Source organism: Mustela nigripes, chromosome 14 (assembly GCF_022355385.1).
Source record: "Mustela nigripes isolate SB6536 chromosome 14, MUSNIG.SB6536, whole genome shotgun sequence".
Taxonomy (NCBI): Eukaryota; Metazoa; Chordata; class Mammalia; order Carnivora; family Mustelidae; genus Mustela; species Mustela nigripes.
In genome coordinates, this window is record NC_081570.1 from 94,990,478 (window position 1) to 95,001,288 (window position 10,811).

The window sequence follows — 10,811 nt, forward strand, 5'->3', positions numbered from 1 at the left end:
GGACTTCAAGCTCTATTACAAAGCTGTCATCATCAAGACAGCATGGTACTGGCACAAAAACAGACACATAGATCAATGGAACAGAATAGAGAGCCCAGAAATAGACCCTCAACTCTACAGTCAACTAATCTTCGACAAAGCAGGAAAGAATGTCCAATGGAAAAAAGACAGCCTCTTCAATAAATGGTGCTGGGAAAATTGGACAGCCACATGCAGAAAAATGAAATTGGACCATTTCCTTACACCACACACAAAAATAGACTCAAAATGGATGAAGGACCTCAATGTGCGAAAGAAACCCATCAAAATCCTTGAGGAGAACACAGGCAGCAACCTCTTCGACCTCTGCCGCAGCAACAGCTTCCTTGGAACAACGCAAAAGGCAAGGGAAGCAAGGGAAAAAATGAACTATTGGGACTTCATCAAGATCAAAAGCTTTTGCACAGCAAAGGAAACAGTTAACAAAATCAAAAGACAACTGACAGAATGGGAGAAGATATTTGCAAACGACATATCAGGTAAAGGACTAGTGTCCAGAATCCATAAAGAACTTAGCAAACTCAACACCCAGAGAACAAATAATCCAATCAAGAAATGGGCAGAGGACATGAGCAGACATTTCTGCAAAGAAGACATCCAGATGGCCAACAGACACATGAAAAAGTGCTCCATATCACTTGGCATCAGGGAAATACAAATCAAAACCACAATGCGATATCACCTCACACCAGTCAGAATGGCTAAAATCAACAAGTCAGGAAATGACAGATGCTGGCGAGGATGCAGAGAAAGGGGAACCCTCCTACACTGTTGGTGGGAATGCAAGCTGGTTCAGCCACTCTGGAAAGCAGCATGGAGGTTCCTCAAAATGTTGAAAATAGAACTGCCCTATGACCCAGCAATTGCACTATTGGGTATTTACCCTAAAGATACAAACATAGTGATCCAAAGGGGCACGTGTACTCGAATGTTTATAGCAGCAATGTCCTCAATAGCCAAACTATGGAAAGAACCTAGGTGTCCATCAACAGATGAATGGATCAAGAAGATGTGGTATATATACACAATGGAATACTATGCAGCCATCAAAAGAAATGAAATCTTGCCATTTGCGACAACATGGATGGAACTAGAGCATATCATGCTTAGCGAAATAAGTCAGGCGGAGAAAGATAACTATCATATGATCTCCCTGATATGAGGAAGTGGTGATGCAACATGAGGGCTTAAGTGGGTAGGAGAAGAATTAATGAAACAAGATGGGATTGGGAGGGTGACAAACCATCAGTGACTCTTAATCTCACAAAACAAACTGAGGGTTGCTGGGGGGAGGGGGTTTGGGAGAAGAGGGTGGGATTATGGACATTGGGGAGGGTATGTGCTTGGGTGAGTGCTGTGAAGTGTGTAAACCTGGTGATTCACAGACCTGTACCCCTGGGGATAAAAATATATGTTTATAAAAAATAAAAAATTAAAAAAAAAAAACACCTAGACCCAAATGTAGTCCTTATTCTGAGATCAGGTGCCTTAAGTATCAAATCTGAGATTGAGCAAACTGCAATTTTTCTTTGGCAATTTTATGTCCCTTTAAGGCGAAAAGTCTTAGCAGATAGAAGCTATCTTCCTGGGCAGAGATTTGAGAAGGGGAACAGAAAAGCAAATCATGATGTATTATAACAAAGTAGAGCCTGTAGAAAACTCTCTACCATCCAAATCAGCTCCTAAGATTTGTGAAAAGTAAGAAGGACTCTCTGCGAAACCCTGAGGCACTACTGTCCAGATGTATTTCCATCCTTCCCACGTGAAAGCAAAAAGATATTGGCTATCTTTATCAGCTAGAATACTAAAAATATACCACATAGATCAATGACAGTGAAAAATTTGCTTTTAGCGAGAGAATATTAACAGCATAGCATGGTTAGGAAAAATAGGGTACCAAGGGGGTAACAATGGTATTTATAGCTCAGAGGTGCTGGAAAAACTTCCTTCTTCTGTCACTGGATTATTTCACAAGTAAAATAGGGGTATTATGGGACCAGCGCAAGTGATAATGAGGGCCCGAGACTTGTAATATTCTATTGTGGGCTTGATGCCATGAAGAGTATCTTTATTTATAGGGTATTGATTAATTATGGGAAGAGGTTTTGAGGTATCTATTTGAACCTTGAAGGCAGGTACACTGTGAGTTCTGCCAATATCAGTTAAGGCTTTTGGCCGTAAAGAAAATGGTATCTGATTCAACGGGAATACATAATCAGTGTCCCTAGACTCAGCTATAGTGTCATCAGAGACAGAGCAAATAAAAGCTGTCAGAAGATTATTTAATTCCCCTGGCTGGCTATTTTGATGACTATTGTAAAATTCTAGAACTATTCCCCACTCCTGGGAAAAAGAAATTCTGACATGATATTTTTCTAAGAAATCTCAGCCTAACACATGAAGGAGGTAGAATAACTAAGGAGAAAAGGGGCTGTGTCTCTCAAAGAGCCTACACAAAAGGAAACAGGTTCAGAGACAGGAATTGGTTGAGATGTATTAGAGACCCCCACAATTTGAAGTGTTTTAATACTTTGAGGCAGAGCCAACTGTATAGCAGTGGGCTTAAAACTTGAGAGTGCAGCTTCCATGTCAAGAGGGTTGGAGACGAATTCCCAATCTGGAGAGTGATTTCTCCAAGTTGATTGAAGAGGAGGATTGGGAAGAGCTCCTATAGCCCCATCACTGAGAATTGTGAGGCCAGTGAAAGGGCCAACTAGAAGGTGGAAAGTTCCTTGAGCACTTAAATTCATTACAACAATTTTTTCCAATGCCTTGGCTTTTTGCAACAACAGTAGAAACTAAGGGTGAGGGTGGGTTGGCTTTGCCTGAGTTGAAAACTGAGAATTTTCACAGTCTTTCTTTTTGGTGACTCATCAAGGATACAAGAGAACCAGTCTGTCATATGAACTAAATCCAGACTGGGTATTTCCCATTCCATTCTGGTCCTTTTCTAACTAAAAGAGAATGATCCTGGTTCAGCCTGCTAATAAACATAGAGTTAAATGTTCCCTGGGTGTATTAGACAGCTAAAGAAGACCAGAAGTCTCTTAAAAGACAATTTTGAGTTGATTGTAATGGTCTTGGACAGATTCATCAGGTTTTTGGGTGCCAACCAAAATTTTGTTTCGATCATCAGGCTTATAAAAAAACTACTACAAATGCTCAGTGATTTCCAGTGAGTGTTCTAACATCTTGTCAAAAAGTTAGGGGTTTGTTTCTCTAAATCCCCCCTTCAGGATATTCCCTTCAGGCAGTTCCATCCAATGTTTGGCCTGGTTCTCACCAACAAGCATAGCGCCTAACTGATGTAAATCTGAAAACACAGGCTGGTAAATTGGAAAAACTATGCCAAATTATTCAGCAAACTCATGGGGGTCCACAGGCATTTTATGAAGGTCTAATCATGACTCACAATTTGGTCTTACTCCAGGAAACAGAAAACTTCACTTTAAAGAGGAAGGTTTTAACGGGCTCAGAAGAGAAGGGAGTGGTGCAAGATTCAGTGGAAAACATAGTTAGGCAGAGATGGTGCCAGGGGTGGGGCCTGAGCACAAAGTGGCTGCCACCTGCTTGTGAACAAAGAAGACGGGTGGCAGGCTAGGGGTGGGGGTAGCGGGGGAAGCCTCTGAAGTCGTTTTGATGACTTTCAATTGTTTGCCTCAGTTAATTTAGAAATAGTATTTTGCAAAGAGGCAGACTTAGAATTCTGAAAGCATCTGGAAGCCTCAAGGTACCATTTAAAATAGGCATCCCATTCAGTTCTTTGTTTGCTTGCTCTTTTTGGAGCCACAGCTCTCTAATTTAATTTTGAGTAAAACAAGTTTGGGGAGATTGCAGTCTTCATAATGCAGATTCCATAATGAATCTGCAGATTGCAGATTCCATAATGGCCATTGAAGTTCTAAGTTATTTTGGTTAAGTCAGTCCACTTAGTTATAAATGTACAGGAGGAGGGAACTTTTTTCCCCAAGAAAAAATGTTTTTTTTAAAATTTTTTTTAATTTAAAAAAATTTTTATTAACATATAATGTACTATTAGCTCCAGGGATACAGGTCTGTGAATCTCCAGGTTTACACACTTCATAGCACTCATCATAGGACACACTCTCCCCAATGTCCATAACCCAAACACCTCTCCCTACCCCCCCACAACCCTCAGTTTGTTTTGTGAGATTAAGAGTCTCTTATGGTTTGTCTCCCTCCCGATCCCATCTTATTTCATTTATTCCTTTCCTAACCCCCAACCACCCCCACGTTGCCTCTCAACTTCCTCATATCAAGGAGATCATATGATAATTATCTCTCTCTGATTTATTTATTTTGCTCAGCATAATACCCTCTAGTTCCATCCATGCTGTCACAAATGGCAAGATTTAATTTCTTTAGATGGCAGCATAGTATTCCATTTTACATATATCTTCTTTATCCATTCATCTGTTGATGGACATCTAGGTTCTTTCCATAGTTTGGCTATTGTGGACATTGCTGCTATAAACATTCGGGTGCACCTGCCCCTTCAGATCACTACATTTGTATCTTTAGGGTAAATACTCAGTAGTGCAATTGCTAGGTCATAGGGTAGCTCTATTTTCAACTTTTTGAGGAACCTCCATGCTGTTTTCCAAAGTGGTTGCACCAGCTTGCATTCTCACCAACAGTGTAGGAGGAGTTCCCTTTCTCTGCATCCTCTCCATCATCTGTCGTTTCCTGACTTGTTAATTTTAGCCATTCTGACTGGTGTGAGATAGTATCTCATTGTGGTTTTGATTTGTATTTCCCTGATGCAGAGTGATGTGGAGCACTTTTTTGTGTGTGTCTGTTGGCCATCTGGATGTTTTATTTACAGAAATATCTGTTCATGTCCTCTGCCCATTTCTTGATTGGATTATTTGTCCTTTGGGTGTTGAGTTTGATAAGTTCTTTATAGATTTTGGATACTAGCCTTTATCTGATATGTCATTTGCAAATATCTTCTCCCATTCCGTCAGTTGTCTTTTGGTTTTGTTGACCGTTTCCTTTGCTGTGCAAAAGCTTTTGATCTTGATGAAGTCCCAATAGTTCATTTTTGCCCTTCCTTCCCTTGCTTTTGGCAATGTTTCTAGGAAGAAGTTGCTGTGGCTGAGGTCGAAGAGGTTGCTGCCTGTGTTCTTCTCAAGGATTTTAATGGATTCATTTCTCACACTGAGGTCCTTCATCCATTTGGAGTCTATTTTTGTGTGTGGTGTAAGGAAATGGTCCAGTTTCATTTTTCTGCATGTGGCTGTCCAATTTTCCCAACACCATTTGTTGAAGAGACTGTCTTTTTCCCATTGGACATTCTTTCCTGCTTTGTTGAAGATTAGTTGACCATAGAGTTGAGGGTCTATTTCTTGGCTCTTTCTTCTGTGCAATTGATCTATGTGTCTGTGTGCCAGTACCATACTGTCTTGATGATAACAGCTTTGTAATAGAGCTTGAAGTCTGGAATTGTGAAGCCAGCAACTTTGGCTTCCTTTTTCAACATTCCTCTGGCTATTTGAGGTCTTTTTGGTTCCATATAAATTTTAGGATTATTTGTTCCATTTCCTTGAAAAAAATTGATGGTATTTTGATAGGTATTTCATTAAATGTATAGATTGCTTTAGGTAGCATAGATATTTTCACAATATTTGTTCTTCCAATCCATGAGCATGGAACATTTTTCCATTTCTTTGTGTCTTCCTCTTTATAGTTTTCTGAGTACAGATTCTTTGCCTCTTTGGTTAGGTTTATTTCTAGGTATCTTATGGTTTTAGGTGTGAACGTAAATGGGACTGACTCCTTAATTTCTCTTTCTTCTATCTTGTTGTTGGTGTATAGAAATGAAATTGATTTCTGTGCATTGGTTTTATATCCTGACACTTCACTGAATTCCTGTACAAGTTCTGGCAGATTTGGAGTGGAGACTTTTGGGTTTTCCACATAAAGTATAATATCTGCAAAGAGTGATAGTTTGACCTCTTCTTTGCTGATTTGGATGCCTTTAATTTCTTTTTGTTGTCTGATTGCTGAGGCTAGGATTTCTAGTACTATGTTGAATAGCAGTGGTGATAATGGATATCCCTGCCATGTTCCTGACCTTAGTGGAAAAACTCTGTTTTTTTGCCATTGAGAATGATATTCTCTGTGGGTTTTTATAGATGGCTTTGATGATATTGAGGTATGTACCCTCTATCCCTACACTTTGAAGAGTTTTGATCAAGAAAGGATGCTGTACGTTGTCAAATGCTTTTTCAGCATCTATTTAGAATATCATATGGTCCTTGTTCTTTCTTTTATTCATGTATTTTATCACATTGATTGATTTGCAGATGTTGAACCAACCTTGCAACCCTGGGATAAATCCCATTTAGTTGTCGTGAATAATCCTTTTAATGTACTGTTGAACCCTATTGGCTAGTATTTTGGTGAGAATTTTAGCATCTATGTTCAAGGATATTGGTCTGTAATTCTCTTTTTGGAGATCAAGGTAATGCTGTCCTCATAAAATGAGTTTGGAAGTTTCCCTTCCATTTCTATTTTTTGGAACAGTTTCGGGAGAATAGGAATTAATTCTTCTTTAAATGCTTGGCAGAATTCCTCTGGGAAGCCATCTGGCCCTGAGCTCTTGGTTTTGGGGAGATTTTTGGTGACTGTTTCAATATCCTTACTGGTTATGGGTCTATTCAGATTTTCTATTTCTTCCTGGTTCAGTTGTGGTAGTTTATATGTCTTTAGGAATGCATCCATTTCTTGCAGATTGTCAAATTTGCTGGTGTATAGTTGCTCATATTATGTTCTTATAATTGTTCGTATTTCTTTGGTGTTGGTTGTTATCTCTCCTCTTTCACTCAGGGTTTTATTTATTTGCATCCTTTCTCTTTTCTTTTTGATAAGTCTGGCCAGGGGTTTATCAATCTTATTAACTCTTTCAAAGAACAAGCTCCTAGTTCGTTGATTTGTTCTATTGTGGGTTTTTGTTGTTGCTGTTTCTACTTCATTGATTTCTGCTCTGATCTTTATGATTTCTCTTCTCCTGCTGGGTTTAGGCTTTCTTTTTTGTTCTTTCTCCAGCCCCTTTAGGTGTAAGTTTAGGTTGTGTATTTGAGATCTTTCTTCTTTCTTGAGAAAGGCTTGTATTGCTAGATATTTTCCTCTCAGGACTGCCTTTTCTGTGTCCCACAGATTTTGAACCATTGTGTTTTCATTATCACTTGTTTCCATGAATTTTTAAAATTATTCTTTCATTTCCTGGTTGACCCATTCATTCTTTAGAAGGATGCTGTTTAGTCTCCATGTATTTGGGTTCTTTCCAAATTTCCTCTTGTGATTGAGTTCTAGCTTCAGAACATTGTGGTCTGAAAATAAGCGGGGAATGATCCCAATCTTTTGGTACTGGTTGAGACCTGATTTGTGACCCAGGATTTGATCTATTCTGGAAAATGTTCCATGCGCACTAGAGAAGAATGTGTATTCTGTTGCTTTGAGATAGAATGTTCTGAATATATCTGTGATGTCCATCTGGTCCAGTGTGTTGTTTAAGGCCTTTATTTCCTTGTTGATCTTTTGCTTGGATGATCTCACTGAGGAGGGTGTTAAAGTCTCCTACTATTATTGTATTATTGTTAATGTGTTTCTATGATTTTGTTATTAATTGGTTTACATAGTTGGCTGCTCCCATGTTAGGGGCATAGATACTTAAAGTTGTTAGATCTTCTTGTTGGACAGACCCCTTACATATGATATAGTGTCCTTCCTCATCTCTCATTATAGTCTTTGGCTTCAAATCTAATTTGTCTGATATAATGATTGCCACCCAAGCTTTCTTTTGATGTCCGTTAGCTTGGTAAATTGTTTTCCACCCCTCACTTTAAATCTGGAGGTGTCTTTGGGTCTAAAATGAGTTTCTTATAGACAGCATATTGATGGGTTTTGGTTTTTTATCCATTCTGATACCCTGTGTCTTTTAATTGGGGCATTTAGCCCATTTACTTTCAAGATAACTATTGAGAGATATGCACTTAGTGCCACTGTATTGCCTGTAAGGTGACTGTTACTGTATATTGTCTCTGTTCTTTTCTGGTCTACTACTTTTAGGCTCTCTCTTTGCTTAGAGGACCCCTTTCAATAATTCCTGTAGAGCTGGTTTGGTGTTTACAAATTCTTTTAGTTTTTGTTTGTCCTGGAAGCTTTTTATTCCTCCTTTTATTTTCAATGATAGCCTAGCTGGATATAGTATTCTTGGCTGCATGTTTTTCTCATTTAGTGCTCTGAATATATCATGCCAGTTCTTTCTGGCCTGCCAGATCTCTGTGGATAAGTCTGCTGCCAATCTAATATTTTTACCATTATATGTTACAGATTTCTTGCCTGGGCTGCTTTCAGGATTTTCTTTTTGTCACTAAGACTTGTAAATTTTACTATTAGATGATGGGATGTGGACATATTCTTCCTGATTTTGAGGTGGGTTCTCTGCACCTCCTGGATTTTGATGCTTGTTCCCTTTGTCATATTAGGGAAATTCTCTGCAATAATGCACTCCAATATACCTTCTGCCCCCCTCTTTCTTTCTTCTTCTTCTGAAATCCCAATTATTCTAATGTTGTTTCATCTTATGGTATCACTTATATCTCAAATTCTCCCATCATGGTCCGGTAGTTGTTTGTCTCTCTCTTGCTCAGCTTCATTATTCTCTGTATTTGGTCTTCTATATTACTAATTCTCTCTTCTGTCTCATTCATCCTAGCAATAAGAGCCTCTGATTTTTATTGCATCTTATTAATAGCTTTTTTGATTTCTGCTTGGTTTGATTTTAGTTCTTTTATTTCTCCATAAAGGGCTTTTATTTCTCCAGAAAGGTTTTTCTAATATCTTCCATGCCTTTTCCAAGCTCAGCTAGCACCTCGAGGATAGTCATTATGAACTCTAGATCTAACATATTACCAATGTCTGTACTGATTAGGTCCCTAGCCTTCAGTACTGCCTCTTGTTTTTGTTTTTGTTTTGTTTTTTTTTTGTTGTTGTTGTTGTTTTTTGTGTGTGTGTGGTGAGTTTTTCTGCCTTGTCATTTTACCCAGATAAGAATATATGAATGAGAGAATAAAATACTAAAAGGGTGGCAAAGACTCCAGAAAAAATGTGCGTTAACCAAATCAGAGAGACCCCAAATCGTGAGAAGAAGAGGGGTTAAAAAGAAGTTAAAAAATGAAAAAGAAAATATATATATTAGACTGGTGAATAGAACAGAGCCATCCACTTAATTTTGGGAGTATTTTGGTCTCTTAGAGGAAACTACCTCCCAAAATTTTAAAGAAATTATATATATATGTACACACACACACACACACACACACAAATAAGGGTAAACACAGTGAAGGGATGGAATATGACTGTAAGGATGAAAATTTTTTTTTAAATTCTAAAAAAGGAGTTAATAAGATAAGTTCTTTGGGAAAAGAAAGAAAAAGAAAGTGGAGAGAATTTGCTCAGGCTGGAGACTAGATCAAAGCCCTGTGCTAGATTTAGGGTATATTTTGATCTTTTAGAAGTTGTATCCCAAAATTTTTTAGAAGAAAAAACCCTATGTGTATACAAAAAATAAAGTTAGATACAATGAAGGATAAAATATGACTATAATAATGAAGGTTCAAAAAGATATTGTTTAAAGAAAGGTATTGTTAAGATAAACTAGTTTAGAAAAAACATTAAAAGAGGAAAGAGTAAAAGTTAAAAAAATAGAATAAGAAAAAAATAAAATAAAATTAATTAATTAACTTTGCAAGACTGAAGAATCATGGAGAGAAAGCCATGAATTCCATGTTTTGCTTTCCTGTCCTCTGGAATTCTGCTGTTTTCCTTGATCAATTAGCTTGGTCTTGGCTGGATGTTCTTGCTGATCTTCTGAGGGGAGGGGTCTGTTCTAGTGATTCTAAGGTGTCTTTGCCTGAGGCACAATTGCTCAGTCCTTGCCAGGGACTGGGCTAAGTAATCTGCTCGGCTTTGCTCTCAGGAGGTTTTGTTCCCTGAACGCTTTCTGTAGAGGTCTGGAGAATGGGAATGAAAATGGCGGCCTTCCAGTCTCCAGCCCAGAGGAGCTGAGAGCTCAGGGCCCCACTCCTCAATGCGCCCTCGAAGAAAAGTGCTCAATGACTCTTGTTTTCCTGGTCCCTGGCCACGATCCGAGCTCACCCGGCCTGTGACCGAACATCTCTGTCTCTGGCACACAGCCCTGCCTGGAGTCACTAAACCCAGCAGATCCCTGCCACTCTTCCAGGGGTTCTTCCCGAATCTGCCACCTGTGGTGTCCCTGCTCAAAAAGCAGTGGCCTGACTGTGCCACAGATCACAGTTTAAGGTAACCCCGAGTTGAGAGCTCACTCCTTGGCTCTGTCTCTGTAGTTGGCTTCCCTGCTCTAATACCTGCAAGCTCTGTGAAACTCAAACACCCTGATCCTTCTGTGACCCTGTGGGACCTGAGACCATGTTATCCCCATGAGGGCTCCACCCCCACTTAGCCTCTGGAGTGATGTCTCTCAGGGGAGCAGACTTTTAAAAGTTCTGATTTTGTGCTCCATTGTTCCGCTGCTTACCGGGAGCTGGCTCCTCCCCCAGCGGTCTATCTTCCCATTGCTTTGGATTCACTTCTTCTCATGTCCTACCTTCCAGAAAGTGGTCACTTTTCTGTTCTTAGAATTGCTGCTCTTTTTCTTTTCGATCTCCTGTTGGATTTGTACGTGTTTGGAATGGTTTGATAAACTATCTAGCTGATCTGCTACC